The 24,379-nt window shown below is 32.5% G+C and overlaps 1 protein-coding gene across 1 annotated transcript in view; it reads left to right on the forward strand.

The window, feature by feature from the left end:
* Positions 1–24,379, forward strand: part of LOC149425015 (cell adhesion molecule Dscam1-like) — a 394,348-nt gene that overhangs the window by 167,257 nt on the left and 202,712 nt on the right. The window lies entirely within an intron of this gene.

The raw sequence follows: 24,379 nt of genomic DNA on the forward strand, positions 1-24,379 counted from the left end.
AGAAACAAAGATATTCTTTCATTTGTGTTTAATAATAGACATTATTTGTTTAAAAAATTGCCGCAAAAGAAACCCAAATGAGATAATATTACTTTTTGAATAATAATACGGTAGTACATATATATGAGGCTGGTCGGTATATACACTGCCGATGCGCGATGACCGGATGTGCAGATGTTTTTTTAACTGTTTTTTTCGTTGTTGACATTTTTTTGTGTACAATTATTATTAGTTCTCAAACTGTGAAGATATGTTCGTGTGTTTTTTTTTAAATATTATTTTTTTATACTTTTAAATACACCTTCTTGAATTTCACATGCGTTTTCTTAAATTAATGTATGAATGAAGTGGAAATTCACCCATTTTCCAACATCCAATAAAGCTGAAATTCTGCAGATAGACTCGTTGTTGATTACAACGAACGGGCGGCAATCACGTGAATACACGCGGACATATTTGCATTTCTCTGAAATTGAATGACATTACAGCAGTTAATATAAAAAATAAATGCCGGTCATACCAAATCGGGATTTAGCTCAGTTAGTTAACGCGGTTGATCCCAGTCCTTGGAGAGGAAGATTCAATCCTTAATCAAACCAAAAATAATATTTTCAAATACATCTTTTGATAAAAACAGATGTTTCATATATTTAGTAGACGAACTTTTTACGGGTTGATTTTTCTATTTCAAAATACCGGAACCGTTAGGTTTATTGCTTATTAGCTATTTAATGATTTATTTCTTAGAGAAAATATACCTTACGTTTGCATTTATGGTCTAATAATGAGTTTTTATAGTATAATGAGATAGATAGTAAAATAAAAACAAATATCCATGTAAGCAAGAAAGAAAACGATAAAATATTCGAAGGAATAGTAGACCCGCGTTATATGCGTGTAATCCAATTTTCGGTTTTGTTTTGTTTTTAATAACTAGTTCATTTAATTTGATGAAAGTTTGCTGACTATATTTATTTAAATATTGTTGTTGCGCCCGCACTACGCAAATAAATTATTAAATTGCATTTTTTTTAATTTCCAGAAGCCACACTATACTTACCAAAGATATAAGAATTTCTAATATATTTGGTAAGTATAATTTCTAATATCTTTGGTAAATATAATTTCAAATAGTAGAATTTCTAATATCTTTGTAAGTATAAGTTCTAATAGTAGAGTTTCTAATATCTTTGATACCTACCTACCTCCGTTTTCATTTTTTACCTGATTTTGGTTCATAAGTCCAACCTCGGTAAAAATAACATAAAAAAATTAAGTTCTACTGAATTAGTTTCTGTAAATTTTCCCTAAAATTGCACTGGATTTCACGAAAACCAAACCTAATAACGGATAGTGTTTTTCTAAACATGTTCGCATTTTACGACTTTATTTTTTTTATCTATTAGAGATAGAAAAAAAACTGTACATAAAAAACTTTTAGTAAATTTTATGTTCTACTTAATTTGTCATGCTACGTTTGCCGAAATTTGCATTGGAATCAAGGTATTTTAGAAAAACTAGATTGTACGGCGATATTGGTAAGTTTTTTTTTTAAATAGCAATGTGGGCACAAACGTGCCAAGGTCGATAACTTGCATTTTACGATAGGGAACTAGTTTATACAACATATAAAGAAATCGATTTCAGCAAAACAGATTTTGCTCAAATCGGAAAAATATTTTTTTTGGTTCTCCAGATACACTGATTTCCCGATTGTACTGCAAATTTTACGGACACCGTGTTCACGGGTAATTTAAACATGTATCTAAATTAATAAGTTATATTTTAATATAGTATGTATATATATTTTTTTACACGCCCATAGGTCATTTATAAGTAATGATATGAGGCTGTATTTTATATTCCTTTGTAAATAACGCGCAATTTAATTTATAAATTATTATATAATTTTTACACGCCCATAGGTCTTTTACATGCAACGCAGTATATCTTTTTATGAAAAGTTACAATGAAAATAGAATATAAAAAATATAAGTAATGATATGAGGCTGTATTTTATATTCCTTTGTAAATAATAATAATAAAATATTTGGATGATTTTGTAGCGCCTTTTTTGTGCAAAATCACCTTAAGGGCACTATAAAACATGTAAAAATATCTCTTCTAAAAAATACAAATATTAAATAATGAAATAATATTATATAGTTGGCATCGCGGCTGGGTTTCATCCAGGCGTCGCAAATTCAATTCCTCGGCTGGCCAAGACTCCAACGTGACACAAGCAACCTTTTCCGCTTACTACGGGGGTAGTGGGAGAATTTCAAACATTGTCAGGTTATTAGTATTTGGTGTTCGTCTTTCTTTTAAATTAAACATAAATAAATAAAATTGTAACCGTTGTATAGTTCAAAAAGATAAGAGATTATTTCAAAAATTTAGAAAACATAATATATATCCGAAGATAAGATAAAAAAGAGCTATTATAAGATTGATGCCAATTGCGGTATTTTCGTTCCTTTCCCTAATTCGTGGTTCGACTCGATAAAACTTTGCCTGTTTATACGCACCCTTTTACTATACATTGTAAAATATAATAAATGTTGGTTTTCTGTATTAAAATAAATTACGAAAATTTAATTTTATAAAAAAAATATATTAATCAGTAATCCTTAAAGTTGGAGAATTATCGGCAGTTAAAAGTAGACGCGTTCTCGACCGCGAGTTGTCAAAAACCACCGGTAGTTAAAATGTCCACCTGTTAAAAAGAGTTAGTTTCAGTTAGTGTTCGACGGGAGATCCCGCCTGGCGCTTTTTACTTATTGCAGATGAGTACTTTATTATTTTAAAATGACTTGCCCCGCGCAGACTAGACAAACCATACGCACGGAAACAGAAGCTCGTATGTCACTATATCAAAAAAATACGGAAGAGGTAAGAACGAAAATATTTTAAGCGTCCATTCCAGGCAATTTTTTGAAGAATCAACTATACTTTCCAGAACCGAAAAGCACCTTACTTGGAAACATATAAGCAATGTATAAAATGTTTAGTATTTATATTTTGATGTTTTGCTTTTCTATTGCTAAACTAACTTTTCACCGCAGGGGTAGGCAGAGAGGACGGACCGCAAAACAACTCGGTCTTGGCACACATTTCTTGCCTCATTCACATTCATACATACTCTTCTATTATTCTGAATCTTTACATGGCCCGACTCTAGTATCTGATTCACTCGATCGTGCCACATCTTCCTTGGGCGTCCCCGACTTCTGCTACCATTCACATTTGTATCATATATTCTCCTTACACTCCTATCTTCGCTCATTCGCTCTAATGCCCAAACCATCTAAGCGTCCATTTCTTGATTTTACTCATTACACTTACATCAGCTTTGCACTATTTGCGGATCTCCACATTTCTCACACGAGCATTCATGGTTTTACCACACAAACTGATTTCTGTTGCAGCAGCATTAGCTTCCAAGCATTTTTTTAAATTTATCTTTTGCAGTACCACTTACTTCTGTAAACTGCAGATCGAAACATTTTTTCTTGGTGTAATTTAAATAATTTTTTCATTAATTTTTAACGTTTTTCAAATTCTTGAAATGACCTGCCATTTAATCTATTTTTTATTTATGTTAATATTAACCCGCATAAGAGCCCCAACTGCTCCAAACCATCTGTAGCCAGTGAGACTATGAAATCCCCAATTGGGGTATGTTGCGAAGCTGATAATAGTGGGGAGGGTAACCAAACACAGTTAAAGCCATTTCAAGCCACGTTTCAAGACTGGTGGTCTTACACAAGGGTGATACTGAGAGTATTTTCCACTCTGGAAAGTTCAGAAGCCATCTGGTTTGAAAAAGATAATAAAAGTACTAGAAGAGGCTACCAATAAATAATACTGTAAGTGCCATTGAGGTGATTGAATCACAGAGCGGCTATGTATTCACTGGCGAATTGTAATAATTACCACTAAATAATGAGTTTGTAGTTTTATATTTTGAATTATGATGTCACATCACAAAGTATCTGCTTCCTATTCAAATATTTTCATTAATTACTCTTTGTAAACCTACTTATACAAAATTTGATATTTTTTATTTATTTAAAATGCGATAAAAATTATTTTCTTGTCTGTCAAATCATTTTTATTTTAAGTATTTTATTTGCGTTGTAAACAATAATAATACTAACCATAAAAATGAAGTCATGAAAGTATAGGCCAGTAATTTTCAAAATAAAATCACTGTGCGCCCGTGAGCGCATTCTGTAGCAAAAAATAATCACGCGTATTTTGCGTGTCAGTTGGTTTCACAAAAAAATTATCATAGATGAGCTTGGAACATCTTTTACGTTCTCATATTTCCGATGGCTGAATTAGAAAGTATCTAATAGCGTTTGTAATTTCGCTTCGAAAACTTACTGTGTCATTTCTTGTGAACAGTATTTTTATAGCGCCGATTTTGCGTACACCACTCTAAGGATGCTTTATATCTGACTGAGAAATATAACATAAACATAATATTTTTATAAATGCATATTAGATTTTGGCGACACTACATACAAACAAAAAAACAGTTTGTGGCCTATCTTCATTATTTCCGTCCATGTTTAATTTAGCTTTATTATATGTACCTACATGGTTTTATTCATATATATTAGAAACATTAGAATAACTGTCATCGAGTATGGGCTATACTGCACAGGTTATAAGTTTGGTATATAGGGGCGAAGATGCGATTTGCATAGAATTAATATATAAGTGAACTATGTTGGCGTCGCTACATACATACTAAAAACGGGTCATGACATGTATCTTCCTTGTTTACGTTCATATATATACACACATATATATAAATATATCTTTATGTACCTTTATGGTTTAATCATAGAAGCAATGGAGATATGGCGTAGAAGTGTGTCGACCGTCGTCGAGCTTGGTCCTTACTGCACAGGTTATTAAGTTTGGCATGTATGGGCGTAGATACAATTGGCATCAAATAAATGTATAGGTGAACTGTGTTGGCGACACGACTAGTACTGTATCAAAATATAACTAGCCGTTGGAAACAATAGTTTTATTGTTTCAACATCCAACTCTGTTGATAATAATTAGCGCCAATAGTTGAAATATAATACCTACTTGCGAATATTACTTAACGCAGTCAACGATTCAACTGCCTAATAAATAAAAAGATTTAGAGTTTGCACTTCGTGAACAACATTACTCGATATTTCAAATGGTCTTTTGGTTACGTAACTCCTGCTAGACGTTTTACTTTTATTTTTCCATCCAATATGGCCGAAACGCATCGCCAAGGGACAGTCAAATTTATCAACGACAAGCAAAAAATAACCTATTGATAATTATCGTAAATATTAAAATACGTTTTGTACCTATTGTTTTCAACAGTGTTGACTTGTTAAATCAAAAGGGTCAAGAGATTACACTTCGTGAACGATATTATGCGTAATTTGAAATGGTATTTTGGTAATGTACGTACCTACTGCACTTTTTTTTTATTTTCCCATCCAATACGGCCGATACGCAGCGCCAAGGGACAATCAAATTTATCAACGACAAGCAAAATATATCTTCCATGTCTTTAATATTTCAACAGGGTAATGTTTTCAACACCGAAATGAATGTCTTCCAACAGTTTCAACTTTAAACTTTATTATAGGATTATTATTACTTGTTTGATAATAATCAATCATTGTCTAGGCATAGAGATAATCATAATGCATCAATTATCTGGGGAACAACCTGTTAATAGGGATTCTAATACGATTTTGATCTATTTTTTGTTTGTTTTTTTGTTAGTATCGTTTCGATCTCTTATACGTTTAGTTTGATTGTACTGGCTTGTCGCGCGTCTATTCAATCTGTTTTTGTTAATTTTTTTACTCAGGAAGTAAAAATACAAGTGTTTGATATAAATTTTATGACTAAACTAAAAAATCTCACTGTTGGGAAGAATAAGAAGATTCCTTAACACAGTTTCCAGTAAAAATGTGTACAACGCAATTATTGTACCACACATAAATTACTGTAGTAGCATCCTATTCTTATCCAACGACGGTTTAATGAAACAAATGACAATTCTACAAAATAGAGCAATGAGAACAATATTGAAGAAAAATATATACACAAAAATTAAGAACACGTTGAAGGAGTTAAATATCTTGTCATTTAAACAAATTATTTACTTTAATACCATATTTTTAATCTACAAGATAATCAATGGCCATACGTCTAGTGAATTCCTAAGAAAACTTGATAAACTACAGAACAAACACACACATGAGACGGGGAAAAGAAATGAATTGAGACTCCTCTTCAGGAAAAAAACACAGAGTCAAAAGTCATTGATGTACGGAGCGTTGAAGATATTTGGAGAGCTACCAGAAGAAATAAAATCAGAAGAAAACTTAAAAACATTTAAAATTAAATTAAGAAAATATGTAATTCATTTTAAATGTGTTACTATAATTATATGTATATGTATATAAGGATTGTTTTAGGACATAGATAACTAGGTACCTACTTAAAATACAACAATAAACAATAAATAATAAACTAGTGTCGTAGTGTGATTGAACTTTGAACTGATGATAAATATTAAACAGTCAAAGTGCTTTCCTAAATAGATATCAAATATCAATGGCGAACAATAATCAGAGTGATTTGTGGAAGTATTTATAATCTGATGAAAAGAAAAAACTGCAAAATGTAATGTTTGTAAGCGTGCACTCTCACACAAATCAACAATTTCCAATCTAAAATGCCATTTAAAGCACAAGCACCCGATTGAATTTTCTTTGCTTGGAGCTCATATATCCAGCGAATGTGGTCAACACGGAACCGTTTCTAAATTAAAATAATTTAAAAACCGTAATTACTAAATTATCTTAAAAAATATAATAACATATGTGATGAATGAGGTTTCATCGAGTATGGAGAATTAAGCACTGAAAACAGACCTGAGCTAATAAATCATTACAAATAATCAATTATAGTTGCGTTAACGTCGGCGTTATTTTCAACAGTTGAAAATCGTCAACGATAACGAAGTTGGCGTTGGATGGAATTATCGTCAACGCCCAGTACTAGACACGACCCACAAACTATTCATCGACTTTTCAACGGTTCATGGCCTATCTTTCTTGTTTCCATTTATGTGTAATTTAGCTGTTTTATAGGTATTTATACAATAAAAGCAATGGAGGTATGGCATGGAAGCGTGCCGACCGTCGACGAGCGTATACCATATGCATACTGCGAGGGTTACATTTGGTATGTAATTTTAATAATAATAATGAAAAATATTAATTATTATTTTTATTTGCAAAATTTGAAGAAGTTAATAATAATATTTGGAAAATTTCTATAGGGCCGGTTTTATGGGCAATGACCTTTGTGCACGCACAACATGAACCTAAAAAGGCCATGTTGGCATAATAGCACATAATACTTTGTGCAGGGTTGCCGATGCAAATGCATTAAAAACCCACAATATTAGTTCAAATGTTTAAATAAAATAATTTTACAAACAAAATTAAACAAAATTCTACGAAATTAGTTTTTTTTACTATCTAGTCATTTTCGGCTTTTTTCTTTCGTTCAGGCTTTAAAAGTAGAAATTTCGTTGAATATTTACTGCTAAAGAAAACCAAATTATAGTACATTCTCACAATTATTGTAAATATTATTTTTAATGTTGTTGGATAATCGAGAAATGTCTAGACCCCCGCATTCTATACACAGAATATAAGTTCTTCCCGCAAAATAACCAATTCAGAAAAAAACTTGAGTTGAGTTGAGAAACCCAAGAGTTTGCAACCCAGGATTTGTTTGCAATCCTCTCTACATCGGCACTGTTGCACTGGGTGTTTCCAAACATACAAAAAGATCTTCAATATGTAATTTTATTAGATTTTTTCTGTATTTATTTTAATATTAAAATTAATTATTTAATTAGTATTTAAAAATGTTTACTAAACTTTTTTTACTAAGGAAATGTTTTAATCATTTACAAATTTTCACGAAATATTGAGATAACCGAAACAAATAATATTTTTTATGAAATAAATTATTATGATATCTTTATTATGATATTATTATTATAAAAGCCTCATTTTATATTTTTTAGTACACAATTTTTACTTTTCTTTAAAATAAAAAATAAATATTTTTAATCTAATAAGAAACTAGCATCGAGTCAAGTTCAGATTTGGCCGAAGCCGAAAAGTTAACAGTAAAAAAGGTTTACATGGCTAAATAATAAAAATTCAAACATTATAACAAATGGGCCAAATAGAACACTTTCTGTATCCATCTAAAATGTTCAGAAATGCACTGGTTTAGCAGTAATTTTATTTTTTGTTCCAAATTTAAATAAAACAAGATTTAAAATATTTTTCTTTCTTACGAACCTCGGGGTTAGGCCTATTACCAAAAGTGGTCGCATCCATTTCATTATTATTTTATTTTTTATATTTTTAGTAATAGCTATATTAAGAACACAAGGCAAAGAATTTTATTCAAAGACCTCCTCACTGGGTATTCTTGTTCCGAAGCGGATTGTAGTATGTTGTAAGGGTGTTATGTCATGATTTAATATCTAATTTGATCTAATCTACAGTTATGTTGATGTTTTAGACCATAACAATAACAATAACTATACTTACAATGTTTCCATTTACCCCCCAACTTACACAAACTCCATAAATACAAACAAAGTACAGAAAGATAGGGGAATTTCGAGAAATACTAAAAAGTACAAACAAATACACAATCTATATCGTATGTGAATGCAAAAAATACTTAACCCTCGCTCTAACACTGCGGGGAGGTGAATTAAAGTTAGTAGATAGGATATAAGAAGCAATGAATTATTTTTAAATACTTTAATAGAATCAGATGATGTTTCATATCAATAAAGTTTAATATATCCAGAAATAATTGTTGGTGAAATAGTGATCTTTTTTTTATTTATCGAAACTTTACCATGGCATTCAAGTTATGTGAGAAAGGAAAAAAGATAACATTTTAAATTTATTTTAATGTAAGTCCTGAAATTAAAAGGGTTCAATTCCCTCGCGATCTTTATGTGGCTAAAATTAGAATTTTTGAAAGTATGTTTGAAAGTTCCCAAAAGAAATCAGCTCGTAGTATGATTGTTGTAGGTACCTACTCCTACATGTTCTGGTTCGGTCTAAAATAAATGCATACATTTTTATTATTTGTGAGCTAGGTTTATATGTGAACCATCCTATAACACGTCTTCGGCGCGTGATCGCTACGGCTGGCTGTAAGTACCTATCTACATGTACCTACATATTTCATTGGGACATGTAGTTACAAGTTCATGCTAAACAAATTCGGGAACGGAAATTTTTACCAAATTAATTATAGAAATGATAATATTATATTACCATAAGTAGGTACCTATTGATAGGTGCATATCTCATGGTCCGATTGTTTCATGATTTAGATTATATATTTTACGACAATTTGTAGGAATGTAGTTATGTTACGAAAGTTTACTAGTACCTGGTACGGGGAGGGGAAGGAGATGAGAAAGAGGAAGGTAAAGAAGTACCTGACTATTCAGATCTAGCACTATTATATTTTTAATTATAATGTCAAAACACAAAGTATCTGCTTCTTATTAAAATAGATCTATCTATATATGTAATAATTACCCTTTAGGTCTGGGTCCCACCCAGGCTTAGTGAATTCAATTCCTCGGCTGGCTAAGTCCTCCATCATGACACAAGCAACATTTTCCGCTTACTGTGATAGTAGTGGGATATATTTAAAGATTGTCAGGTTATTGGTCACCTGGGTATGTTTGTCTCTGTTTAAAAGAATATTACGTGGGCCCCACTGTTGTACAAATCGCTAGCCAAATAGCCAAGAGCCTTAAAATAATTGAAAAGACCCTTTTCCCTGTGCAGAAAACTATCTTTAGAGAACAGCCGTGAAGTATGTATGCTCTTATTGATCTACCGGTATTAAAATGAAAGATGCTCTGAAGAACCAGCATCATTGATCTCTTCGGTACCTACGACTGGTTCTTGAGTTCAACAGCTCGGCTGTGGGACGATTTGCCGGCCTCTGTGTTTCCTCCCTCCTACAACATGGGTCTCTTCCAGTGCCCTGTTCAATCCTTCCTCTCATCCAAAAGACCCTTCATACAGTATCCCCAAAGATGTCATATACCATGAGAGAAAATATTTTCCTCGGGGCCTCCTATGTGATATTAATGTTAAAAACAAGTCTGAGCGGAGCGCATCATAGTAATAAAATATGGATCATTTTATTTATATTGCGCTGTTTTTGTGAAAGATAGGCGGTATTCAAAAAAATCACTCAAGAGTCTGCTCCTAACCGCCTGGTGACACTGAAAGTACACATTTACAAATGTTCCGAAAGTGCCTGTGCAAAGTGAAAGTGCCGGAAATATACTATAGTATATGTACCAACGTATTAAGTCAACTTAATAAACTGTTAATTACACATATTTACCAAATATTTTTTTCTTGCGCACGCCGTAATTTGAACCCGCGACCTTCGAATTCGTAGCCAACGATCGTAATCTCAATCTCAACGGCGAAACAATGAACAATTATTTTTTAGTTTTTTAAAATATTGCATTATTCACGTAACATGGCGATACTGAAAGTACCTATCTACCATTCTTGAACTTGACGCAAATATACCATATAGGTACGAAGGAATTATTTAAAATTAATAAGTATTGTGAAATTATATAAATTTATCAAATAAAATTTACTTGCGCACGCAGTAATTTGAACCCGCGACCTCCGAATTCGTAGCCAAGGATCGTAATCTCAATCTCAACGGCGAACAAAATTAACAACTATTTTGTAGTTACTTAAAATATTACATTTTTCACGTAACATGGCGATACTGAAAGTACCTATCTACCATTCTTGAACTTGCCGCAAATATACCATATGGGTACTAACGAATTATTTAAAACTAATAAATATTGTGAAATTATAGAAATTTATCAAATAAAATTTACTTGCGCACGCCCTAATTTGAACCCGCGACCTCCTAATTCGTAGTCAAGGATCGTAATCTCAATCTCAACGGCGAAAAAATTAACAACTATTTTGTAGTTATTTAAAATATTGCATTATTCACGTAACATGGCGATACTGAAAGTACCTATCTACCATTCTTGAACTTGCCGCAAATATACCATATAGGTAGGTCCTAACGAATTATTTAAAACTAATAAATATTGTGAAATTATAGAAATTTATCAAATAAAATTTACTTGCGCACGCCCTAATTTGAACCCGCGACCTCCTAATTCATAGTCAAGGATCGTAATCTCAATCTCAACGGCGAAAAAATTAACAACTATTTTGTAGTTATTTAAAATATTGCATTATTCATGTAACATGGCGATACTGAAAGTACCTATCTACCATTCTTGAACTTGCCGCAAATATACCATAAAGGTACTAACGAATTATTTAAAACTAATAAATATTGTGAAATTATAGAAATTTATCAAATAAAATTTACTTGCGCACGCCCTAATTTGAACCCGCGACCTCCTAATTCGTAGTCAAGGATCGTAATCTCAATCTCAACGGCGAAAAAAGTTATTTAAAATATTGCATTTTTCACGTAACATGGCGATACTGAAAGTACCTATCTACCATTCTTGAACTTGCCGCAAATATACCATATAGGTAGGTACTAACGAATTATTTAAAACTAATAAATATTGTGAAATTATAGAAATTTATCAAATAAAATTTACTTGCGCACGCCCTAATTTGAACCCGCGACCTCCGAATTCGTAGCCAAGGATCGTAATCTCAATCTCAACGGCGAAACAATGAACAACTATTTTGTAGTTATTTAAAATATTGCATTATTCACGTAAGGGCCCGTTCCCACTTCCGTTTTCAAATCGGAGGCGGGTCCCGTTTTAAAAACGGATGCCCTAGTGGCTGTAGTGGATGTATGGAGCTGTTCACACTTGTCCGACACGATTTGAAAACGGATCCGACATTTTTTGTCGGATGGCTCGCCTACGCAGCGCGTCCGTTTTCAAATCGTGTCGGCACACGCTCGCTCATAGTGTTGTATGGAGCTGTTCACACTTGTCGTCCAGTCGTTCCGGCAGAGTCCCCGCCAAACCCCGAACCCTCCCCGCCCGCTCCCTGTCGCAAGGAAGCAGGCACGCTGCGTGCTTGTATTTGGTTATTTTGTTAAGTAAATAAATCAAAACTACAATAATGGATAAGGAAATAAATCCCGAAAATTTAATACCACTGGTCGAAGAAAGAGTATGGTAATATTTTATCTTTAACTAAATAAAAACAAAACACTTGGTGTACACAACTTTTGTACATCAAAATATTTATTTTTATTTTTTTAAGTTTACTTTTTTTAAATTTTAAAGCTTTATGAGATGCACGGAAGAGCGTATTAGTTAAATAAACACATAATAAAAAATATTTGAGTTGTTATTGTTTTCTTATTTTAAAATATCGATAGCCTTTCTTCTTCAGGACAAATGCACTTTCTCAATTTTGTATTTTGATATGTTAAGCTCTCTGAAACTCATTCCAGTAGATGTTTAAAGGAAGTGATAGACATTTTCTTAAGCCATTAAGCGCCCTTGCGGTGATTTTTCATGGTGAAAACGGCGCTATATAAATAATCCAATCATTATTATTCTAAAATAATTAAAGAACTTTAGTTCATCACTTCTCAACTCACCAATTAACACTTGGAAAATTCCTACAGAAAATCATTCGGCTATGATTGGGTGTACCCAAAATTTTCTTTTCACTTTTTTCCTTCTATTTAATAAGTACCACATGACAACAAGAGCTTCATCGTCGTCCATTGCGCACCATTACTGAATAATGAGCAAATAACATGTTTTTGTTGAATCGACAATTATTTTTTTTCGTAGAGTATGGTCCGTTTTTAAAACGGATCCGTTTTTAAAACGGTAGTGTGAACAGGGCCATTGGCCGTCCGTTTTTAAAACGGGACCCGCCTCCGATTTGAAAACGGAAGTGGGAACGGGCCCTAACATGGCGATACTGAAAGTACCTATCTACCAATCTTGAACTTGCCGCAAATATACCATATAGGCACTAACGTATTATTTAAACAAATAAATATTGTGAAATTATGCAAATTGCACGCCGTAATTTGAACCCGCGATTTCTGAATTCTTTTTTATAGTTATATTATTATTGCATTATTCACGTTACATGAGAGTAGGAAGTATGTACTTCTCATTATTATTTTACATACATTTATACTTTTGAATAGGTAACAAGAAAAAAAACCATAAAAATAAAAAGTATAAAACTCAGTGTGGGTAGTGAAGCCGACATTGTCAAAGTATGAAAATAAATTTATTTTGAAAATACATGTATCTGTAATATGATTAAAAATTATGAAAGTATTTTTTTTAATGTTTACACAAACGTTATATGTGTAATTATTTTATTAGATTATTTTAAAATCAGTTTTTAATACACCATCATATTATGTACGAGCATATATTATAAGCCTGTTAATTTTATTACTATCTAATGAGAAAAAATAATACAAACAATTTAATAAAAAATATATTTGCGGACACCGGGTTTAAAAATACGACATTCTCTGACAAAACCAAGCGAAAAAGAATACAAACATAAATTAGGTAAATAGGTACCGAGCCTTTGCTAATTCGAAAATTCACAATAGAAAATTTCAAAAATCTGAGAACGATACGATAGTGGCATCTATGGATATTTTAGTAATGTATGGCTCAAAGCATGCCTTCTGCATAATTTTAAAATTGGCTTCAATCTATGCGTTTCGTATATAATGCAAAGTGTTAGTTTGGGGACAGATACTTTGGGCCTGTCCCCAAACTATACAAATGTCCCCGAAGTATGGGCGCGCTCGAAAAACTGTCCTCATTCTATGCTTCCCACATATATATATATATATATATATATATATATATATATATATATATATATATATGTATATATTGTGTTCTTATATCTTATTTATCTAATATTATTATTATTTATCTAATATTACTAAGTATTTTAGCCCACGGGTACTGGACCCTTTTTACTTATTACGATTCCACAATTTATCAGAATTCTCAAAATATTAAAATCATTGAATGCCAAAATTTTCATTTCACTTGAACAAGGGGTTCTTCGTGTTTCGAAATATGTACATAACAAACAGACGAATAACATATCGTGTTCCCTCGAACATGATTTTCAACTTTAGTAGTAATAAGAAAAATCCTTAGAATGCAAACATAAACATTAATTAATGTATCTACAACACACATATGTGAGCACAACGGTAACGCGGTGAAAGGGTTAACGAGCTTGTTTCGCATTGGATTTATTAAACAACACTGTACTCGTATATCACATTTTCGTATTTCATTTAAAATATACGTTTATTAATGTACCGGCCTTAATTGGATTGACCTTATCCTTTGCATCAATCGACTCGTATTTTAAATAGTAAATTGGATTGATATATAACTCCAACAATAATAACAGGTGTCACTGTATGTACGTACAGATTGTTATCTAAATAAATCATTAAATAGCCAATATTTATACTGTTCTGTACAATATGAAGATTAATTAATTAATTAATTCACAACGTACAGCGTAACCAACACAGGACAGCCAAAAAACAATACAAACACCATAAAAATACACGAATGCATAAACACCAACATCTGCGATTGCCCCCCTCTAGAAAAAACAGAACAAATAAAGTATCTAGGAATCGTAATTGACCATAATCTTAGATAGACACATACATCAAACAAATCACAAATAGACTCCTCAGAACAATACACATTTTCCTAAATATAAGAAACATATAAAAAATAAAACAATTGAAAACAATATATTATGCAATATGCCAATCAATAATAGAATATGGAATAATTGCTTGGGGAGGAGCAACAAACGCAGCTATCGCTCAAATAGAAATCGCACAGAAAACGATATTAAAGGTAATACTCAAAAAACATAAACTAACCGACACAGACCAAATATTTAAAAGCTGTGACATACTTGATATACGCCAATTATATGTTAAAACTCTACTAAACTACATTTTCGACCAAAAAAACAATCCCCAACAAACACAAAATATCACTAATAGACCGGTCAGAAAAGCGTATAAAAAAAAAATAAAAACTCCGACGGTAAACACTACCTTTGGACAAAGACACCATAAATACCAAGCAATTGAAGCATTCAACAGTCTTCCACTTGAAACAAAAATTGAGGAAAATAAAAATAAATTCAAAAACAAAATAAAAAAATGGATTAAAGAACAAAAAAGACAATATTTCCAAAATTCTATAACATAAGAGAATAAAACATATACACGCAACACAAAAAATGTATAAGGCAAGCAGCATGCACAAGCACATAGATCATTGTAAATGCCGAATTCTATTCTCCTCTAATGTTTTTATTTTGGTGTGAGAATTGGATTTTGATTTCTAATCTTTATTTTTGATGTAAATTTATCTTTATTTTAATGTTGTTTTTTGTTTAAATGTATAAATTCGCATATTTTAAAATGGGGGCCTCAGCACGGGTGAACAACCCAGTGAGGCCAACGTTGCTGAATTGAAATGTTAAAGTACTGTAGAGTAATGTATCAATAAATAAATAAATAAATAAATTATTACCATTTTTGCAAACGTTATGAAAATAAATTCGTGGTGTAAATTCACTGTGACAATTTTAATAAAACGTTTTTATTTTACTATGTTCCACTTTTTTAATTGGTAGAATGGACCGGCTTCAACATGTTGTCGTCATCTTTATAATGTGTACCAGTTTGCACATTTTGCTATTTTGATGTGCCAGCGAGAATGAGTCAGCCTTTTTCTGAAATTGAATGCCAATATATTTAACAATTTTCAGCAGTTAATATAGGAAATAAGTGTTGTTACCATCAAATTAGGATTTGTATTCTATTTAGGTATTAGCGGTGTTGATTCCAGTCACTTGGGAGGAAGGTTCAATTTTAATTTAAACCAATTTTTAAAATAATATATTTTAAATTTCACAGCAGTCACTGGGGAGGAAAGTTCAATCCTCCGAGTCAAACAAAACAAAAAAAAATATATTGCCTACTAGAAAAATTGAAAATATATGTACTTTAGTAAAATAAATCTTTGTTTTTTACGGGTTGGTTTTTATTTTATCTTTTTCTATGGTAAATGCAACATTGTACACAATTTATATATTTTTATTGTTTTACTTAAACTACGGTATTGACTAGTCATGTTATACAAATTACTCAGAAACATAACAATATCACGCCTCTGTCTTTTCGCACTACATGACAGTGTAGCTATGCGTAACTTTCTACATCTTGTTCATTATCCTTACAAGGGCCGGCCGTGGGTGGGCGCAATTTGAGCACTCCGCTCCAGCCGACTTACCAAGGCGCCAAGAAGCCTAGGAGCTAAGGAGCCAAGTAATACTACCTAACACAGCGTCCATGAGGTTATTACTAGCGCCAGGCGCGCCGTTTGGCTCATGGCGGCCTCGAACCCTTACGTTGGCTTTCGAATATCCTCACTCCTAAAATGATTTTTTTACAATTCTCCCATGTCACCCACAAAACCCCTTATCCTGAATACCGACCATTTTCTTCGACCGTTGAAAGTCGAACTTACGCAACGGTTATGGCAAAATTATGTTTGTATACCAACGTAAATCGAAAGGTCAGGGTCTAAAGAAAGATACTTTCGACCGTGAAAATCACAAATCATAACGAAAACACCTTGTTTAATATTGTTATAACTTACAAAAAAATTCTTGCTTAATATTGTTATAACTTACAGAACAGACCTTGCTAAATATTGTAATAACAGAAAAACTATCGTGAAACTTATATTTATTACAAGTTTTCACATTTCTAACTGTGTAATCATGCGTTTTTTACGATTAAACATTCCACGAGGCGGGGCAGGAGCAGCGGTAACAGGGGGTGAAGGGATGCACTTGTAACCTGGAAATAATTTCCAGGATTCAAGCAAGCCAGGCTCTCCTCTGTTAATTGGAGAGTCCTTTCAAACCCTGTTCTTGAAAATACAGCCGTGGAAACAACCGCGGGTGAGAACCGGGAGCGGTGGGTGTGTCGAGTTGCAGCGCAGCGCTTCAAAACTTTTTTGATAAACGGTACAGTCCTTGTTACCATAATTAACATGTATTTATTTAATCTTATTTAACTGATTTATTATTTAATTACTCCACTGCTACAATTATTCATTGTCATTAACGGTGCTACAAACCTTGGAGAGTTCTGGCCACCATTAGAAACTCCCCCGCTCTTGCCAATCTTCGTCATACATTTAACTTATTCTCACATGTCTTGAAAAAATTTTCTTAACCTTTTTCTAAAATCCATTTATCTATTACACTGAAGCCATTCATCTTGATGATCAAACTCTCAGGGAATCTCAGTACTTATTTCAAACGAGATATTGTGCGATGTTTCTTTCAAATACTAAAAGGACCTTATTAATTTTATCGATTCTTATTTCCTCCATAATAAAATTAATTAAAAATTGAACTTATCGCTTACAAGTGAAAGCTCTCAACTAGAAAATCGTACAAGTCGATAAATATTTCATTAAAACACTCGTGTCTGTTGAACATCATCGAAAATTTTCTGTTGCTGTAAACATCAACGGAAAATTTCTTCTTCTCGTTAAACGTCTGAATGTAGAACTTCTTATATAATTTCTGATTAAAAAGGCAGCCGCTCTAAGCGTTGAAGTTTTATTACAACTACCGTTATTTTTTATGTTATTTTTTTGCGAAACATAAAACTATTGCTGAAAACAAATAAATGGCATGAACAAACACAAGTAATTTTAACGTCAACAATGGTGTAATTAAGGTTTAATTGTAAGATTCAAACAGAAATACGTTTAACTGACGTCAGAACAAGAGTGTGTTATTTTACGGAGTACTCCGTTATTCCTTTGTTACTCAAGCTAACCCAAGTCACCCCCTCCCCATGATAATTTATATGCAATTATGTAATTACTATTATGACCGCCTCGAGCCGTGAAATGAAGGAAATAAAATTAATATTCTTTAGGGAGAAATAATTCAGCTCTTGTGAAATAATTGTGAAGAAAAGTGAAGTTTTGATAGAGAACCAAGTCTATTGAAGATTCAAGGGAACGAGAAAACTTTTAGGTCACGAGGATGGAGAGATTAATATACATCAGAAAATATTAAATATGCAGAATCCGTGGAAATTTTCTAGAATTTCTCTCAAATATACATCGTTTGTGGACTATTTATTAATAATACTCGATTTATTTGCGTTGTAAACAGTAAATAAATAAATTAAATTTTTATTTATTTTTCGGAATAACTTTATTGAGTAAAACCTCGAATTGTAATATTTAAATATTGAAGACAATATTAGTGATTTCTAAACGAAAATCTGAAACAGAAAAATCAGAAAAGGAAACGGTCACATCTGGGACTCGAACCCAGGACCCTTGTCTTTCCGGGACAGTGCTCTACCGACTGAGCTAATGGGACCCTATTCCCCTCGATCACTTTTAACTGTATCATACTTTGAATAAGAACCACTAACATTGTCTTCATTTTTTCACCGCACATTTTTATTGGCAACTATCTTTATGTATGATCGCAAGATTCAACCCAAACTAAATGCAATCTAGACAGCGTCTTTTAAGATAAACCTATCTTATTTTTTTAAATTTTTAATGTGCGACATCTGTTGACTTTTCTGCAAGTCTAGAATGAATATTTATTTTTCGGAATAACTTTATTGAGTAAAACCTCAAATTGTTATATTTAAATATTGAAGACAATATTAGTGATTTCTAAACGAAAATCTGAAACAGAAAAATCAGAAAAGGAAACGGTCACATTTGGGACTCGATAAAGTTTTACTCAATAAAGTTATTCCGAAAAATAAATAAAGTTTTACTCAATAAAGTTTACTGTTTTACTCAATAAAGTTATTCCGAAAAATAAATATTCATTCTAGACTTGCAGAAAAGTCAACAGATGTCGCACATTAAAAATTTAAAAAAATAAGATAGGTTTATCTTAAAAGACGCTGTCTAGATTGCATTTAGTTTGGGTTGAATCTTGCGATCATACATAAAGATAGTTGCCAATAAAAATGTGCGGTGAAAAAATGAAGACAATGTTAGTGGTTCTTATTCGAAGTATGATACAGTTAAAAGTGACCGAGGGGAATAGGGTCCCATTAGCTCAGTCGGTAGAGCACTGTCCCGGAAAGACAAGGGTCCTGGGTTCGAGTCCCAGATGTGACCGTTTCCTTTTCTGATTTTTCTGTTTCAGATTTTCGTTTAGAAATCACTAATATTGTCTTCAATATTTAAATAAATTAAAATTTTAAAGTGTAATTTTTTTAATTGTTTATTGACCAATCCAATAAACAATATAAAAACAATAAGTAATTCATTTAAAAAATACATAACAATATAATATAATGCAACTATTAAAATATACAAAAAATATTTTTTTTTATATTTCCTAGGTTAACATATGTGGAGATCCGCAAATAGTGCAAGGCTGATGTAAGCGTAATGAGTTAGATTAGGAAAGAGACATTTAGATGGTTTGGGCATGTAGAGCGAATGAGCGAAGAAAAAAGTGTAAGTAGAATATACGATGCAAATGTTAATGGTAGCAGAAGTCGGGGACGCCCGAGGAAGACATGGCACGACCAAGTGAATCAGATACTTGAGTGGGGCCATGTCTAGAGTAAGAATAATAGAAGAGTATGTATATGAGACCATGTATGAATGTGAATGAGGCAAAGAGTGTATGCCAAGACAGGGTTGTTTGGTGGTCCGTCCTCTCTGCCTACCCCTGTGGAGAAACGGCGTGATTGTTAGTTAGTTACATTTAAAAATGAAGTTGGTGAGAATGAGAATAAGATAAAGTATTCAATTAAAACTGATGTTTTAATTGAATACATGTGCTGTGATTCTGAAAAAAAAAATTAATGAATTTAAAAAAACTTTTTTTATGACGGGTTTATTTTTTAAGCTTCTCTTTATTGTTGGAAATAATAAATCATTTAAAGCAATATTCTATTAACATAATTGATTTAGTTGATTATTTTGAAGTTATATTTTCGCTTTGTTAAAAAGAACAATAGAATTTTTAGTGCTTGACGTACGGGACAATCATTTTTGTAAATATTGTTTTATTCACCGTGCAAGTACTGGAAATATTATCCAAGTCTAGCTTGTATGCTTCGAGGCAAACGGTAAGTACGGATTCCAGTATATTCAGTTCAACCGATACTGAACATGTTTCGAATAATGATGACGAATCTGTGGATTGAAAAATAGGTTGATTTTGATACATGTAAAAGAAAGAAATCCAATTATTGCAATTTTATTAATTGACTTTAAGTACTTTGGGCTGAAAAGGATTCTATATTTTTGTTTGTATTTGTACACAGCTGGTATATAGCATTGGATATCAACTCGTTCGTCAGAAAATATTAAATTACTGTACTGTTTAATGCTTAACAGAATCTAACACCTGATGGCAAACTAAAACAAGATCGTTGATTAACATTTAAAGTGGTTTCATCCTGTAGTTTAAGACCACAAATTATTTTTCGCAATTAATTTGTTGCAAGAAGAAGTAGCATCAATTGCAAGAACACGTTTTTGCTTTGTCTCGACGAAACTGTTTATTCTCAGATATTGAAATCATTTTCATTCTATGAGAGCCATCGTTTTAAAAAACATTTATTTAATTTGATACAACAGCAAACATACAAATTTATTTGCTTAGTAAGCTACTTAGACTGTTTTTGGAAACTTGCAATTTGTATCTCATCAATTCAAACTTTAAACCCGCCCATTCTGTAGGTTTCAATGTACATCTTTTCCAACTTTTCAGAGACGGGTGGCCGTGGTAGTTCTGTCGATCAAACAACTAGTTTTATCAACTTTACTGCACCATCGTAGAGTATAAACATCGCTTTTGCTATACCGTTATTGAAACAAACAGCACTCAATAAACGAAGCCTGAGGTTTTCACAATGGTTATTGTCTGCCCCTTTTCCTAGTCATGTCAGGTTGGATCATAATATTTGGAGTAACTAGAAGAAAAAAAGAATTCAGATGATTTGTGGGACAATCGAAAGTAAAATACTAAATTGGAGACAATATCATTAAAAGGAGAAAATCACTATACCAAACTTAATCATAATAATAATGAGAACGCCTTGAATCCATAACATGAGCTATTGAAGTCGAAATGCCCAGACCTCTAGACGATAGCAATTAACAAAATAAAATCTTTATTCCAATACGACAATACCATTACCACAATACCAATACCAAAATATTAATACCACAATACCAATACTACAATACCAGTACCACAATACCAATACCACAATATCAATACCACTATACCAATACCACAATATCAATACCAGTATAGCATTACCACAATATCAATACCAAAATACGAATGCCACAATATCAATACCAATATACGAATACCACAATATCGATTCCACAAAACCAATACCACAATGCCACCTGGGATTAGGGAAAATATATGATTAACGGTATCGGTGATTTTTGTTTCATGAAGGTAAAGGGTTCCTATTGATGGTAGCACCTCCCAATAGAATGCAATATATATAAATTTAAAAAATGTATTTTATCAACTCACAGAGGTTTTATATTCGTTTTAGAGCAAAGAGTAATCAATATTTCATGACGGCTTTCCGTATTACGGTTTTTTTTATATTAGCTGCATAAAGGAGGAAAATAATTTCCCTCGTGACCCACGTCATTTTTGGGGATGCATTGTGGAGAGTCTATAAAGGAAATGGAGGAAATGGAGGAGGAGAAATTCTGGGAATGATAAAGGTATGAGGGTTGGGTAGGATTCTAAGGGTCAGTGAGCGACAAAAGTACAAATCCATCCCTCCACTGCGATGGGTTGAGTTGTATGGTGACCGGATAAATCATCACAATGGTAATTCATCACATCTTTAAAAATTTATATAAAGTCATGGAAAGTGATGAAAGGAAAACTTTATTATCTGGGTTAAGTAGGTTAGGTTAGGTTAAAAAAATAAATTTTTTCATCGTTTTTAATGACTTTATATCACTTTCTCGTGTGTTGAATTGTCACTGTGTTGAGTTATCATGGAACCGAGTTGAATATATACAGAAAATATTTTGCATCTCAGTCACTATCTCTACATTCTTACTACTTTCAGCCTCTCACCATTTCCAAAAAGCTGGGAAGCCGTCGTTCCGATGGCTACAAACAAAATCAACCCCTTTTCCGTATTTCATAAAAAAATTAAAACATAGTAAAATAACAGCTCGGTGTAATTTACGTTGTATTATATAAATAGTTAGTTAGGTACACTCACAATGTGTGGTCATTATCTGATGTGCCTCTCCAAAACCTCTTGAATAATCTAACAGCACTGATTCATGTCATATTCCGCCAGTGTGTGTTTTTAACAATGGCAATTAATCTTGGACACTGGCGGCATGTAAGGCCATAAGGTTCTACGGCTGTGGGTATCTCAGGGTCGCTTGTTATAAAGCGAGCTCGGGCCATAACGGGTGATGTATAGGCCATTCCGGATCTAATTCTGATTAACTATCCTATAGCAACAGCGAGTGAACTATATCACTGTGACAACTGCCGGCTGAATGCACTGCAGGCTAGGCACTATATTCAACACGCTGAGATTAAGTGCTGTCAAATGAACAGTGGACACCGGTCTCATCTTAAGGGGTTAAGAAATATGAAACTGCGAGAAAACAAAAATATCTTTTGACTTGTACTTTGGAGCTGAAGCACAAGGGGAAATTTAGTAATGTGTGTGTGCTATAAAACTGGCGACCTGGGAAGACATAAATAATGTGTGCGATGTTTAAAAGCTACTGACGAACGCTATTTAATATTTAAATAGCAGTCCACACATTTATAAATCAGCTTGGGGAAGTATCTTTGAATTAAAAGCGTTTTCTCAAGGAACTCTTGTCTTACCGGGACAGGCGTATCAACCAACTTTACCAATGGGACCTATTTATTAAACGTCATATTTGCAAGACAAGAGATCCTGGGTTCGATTTCTAGTTTTATTTATTTTATTTTAAATGCACATTTACAGTTATACATAACCAATAATAAATAAAAATTTATTTTATTTTATTAAGTAATAATTGCGTTTTGAACTGTTGAATATTTAATTGGAAAATATCTATATCAGGGGACAGGTAATTTAGTAACAGAATCATTTTTCCGAGCGGCATTACTAATGGTAAGTTAGTTCTGCATTTTGGAACGACAAAGGTTCTGTGCTTGCGCGCTCTTGTCTAATTGTCGGGGACATAAAACTCAAATTTTTCTATTATATCGGGAATACAGTTGTTACCGTTTAGAAGTTTATATGCTGTTGTCAGCAAAGCAGTTTTCCTTCTATCGGTGAGGCTATTAATACCCAGCATTCCAGACAAAAAGGCTGATGGATATAACTAGGGATAATATCCGAAGTCTCTAAGATATAAATATCTCAGAAACTTCTTTTGTACATTCTCTATCACTTGAGAGTAAGTTAAATCCATTGGTCTCCATATTATAGAACCACTTTTCAAAATGCTACGTACCAAACTATAGTATAGCACACGAATCGCGGCCGAGCTGCAAAAATATCTGAAGTTGCTTAGCACAAATCCTAGCATTTTTAAAGGTTTGTTGCATATCGTTTCTATGTGAACGTGAAATGTTAGGTGCGTATCAAATGCGATTCCCAAATCTCTCGAAATAACAATTTGCTGAAAAGATGAATAAGACATTTTGTAGTTATAGTAAATCGTTTTGTTTGCCTTGGTGTAACACATAATGTGAGCATTTCTTAATATTAAATCCTAATTTATTGATATGACTCCATTTGACGATAGAATTTATATCACTTTGTAGCTGAAGCAATTTTCCAAAGATTTTATTAAAAGGAATAGTTTCATGTCATCCGCAAATAAGAGAAACTCAGAAATTTTTTTGCAATGGATAATGTCGTTGATAAATAGCCGGAAAAGTAAGGGTCCAAGATTCGACCCCTGTGGAACTCCAGAGTTTGTGATGAAATTGGAAGAGTGGAAAATACCATAAGTTATGTATTGTTGTCTATTTTAGAAATAACTTACAAATAGACTATAGAGAAACAAGCGAATCTACTGAATCAAAGGCTTTTGCGAAGTCGTTTTATGATACATCTACTTGATTGTTATTATCAAGAGCTTGAGATATGT

Source organism: Hesperophylax consimilis, chromosome 3 (assembly GCF_061612785.1).
Source record: "Hesperophylax consimilis isolate HC1 chromosome 3, BYU_Hcon_1.0, whole genome shotgun sequence".
Lineage (NCBI taxonomy): Eukaryota > Metazoa > Arthropoda > Insecta > Trichoptera > Limnephilidae > Hesperophylax > Hesperophylax consimilis.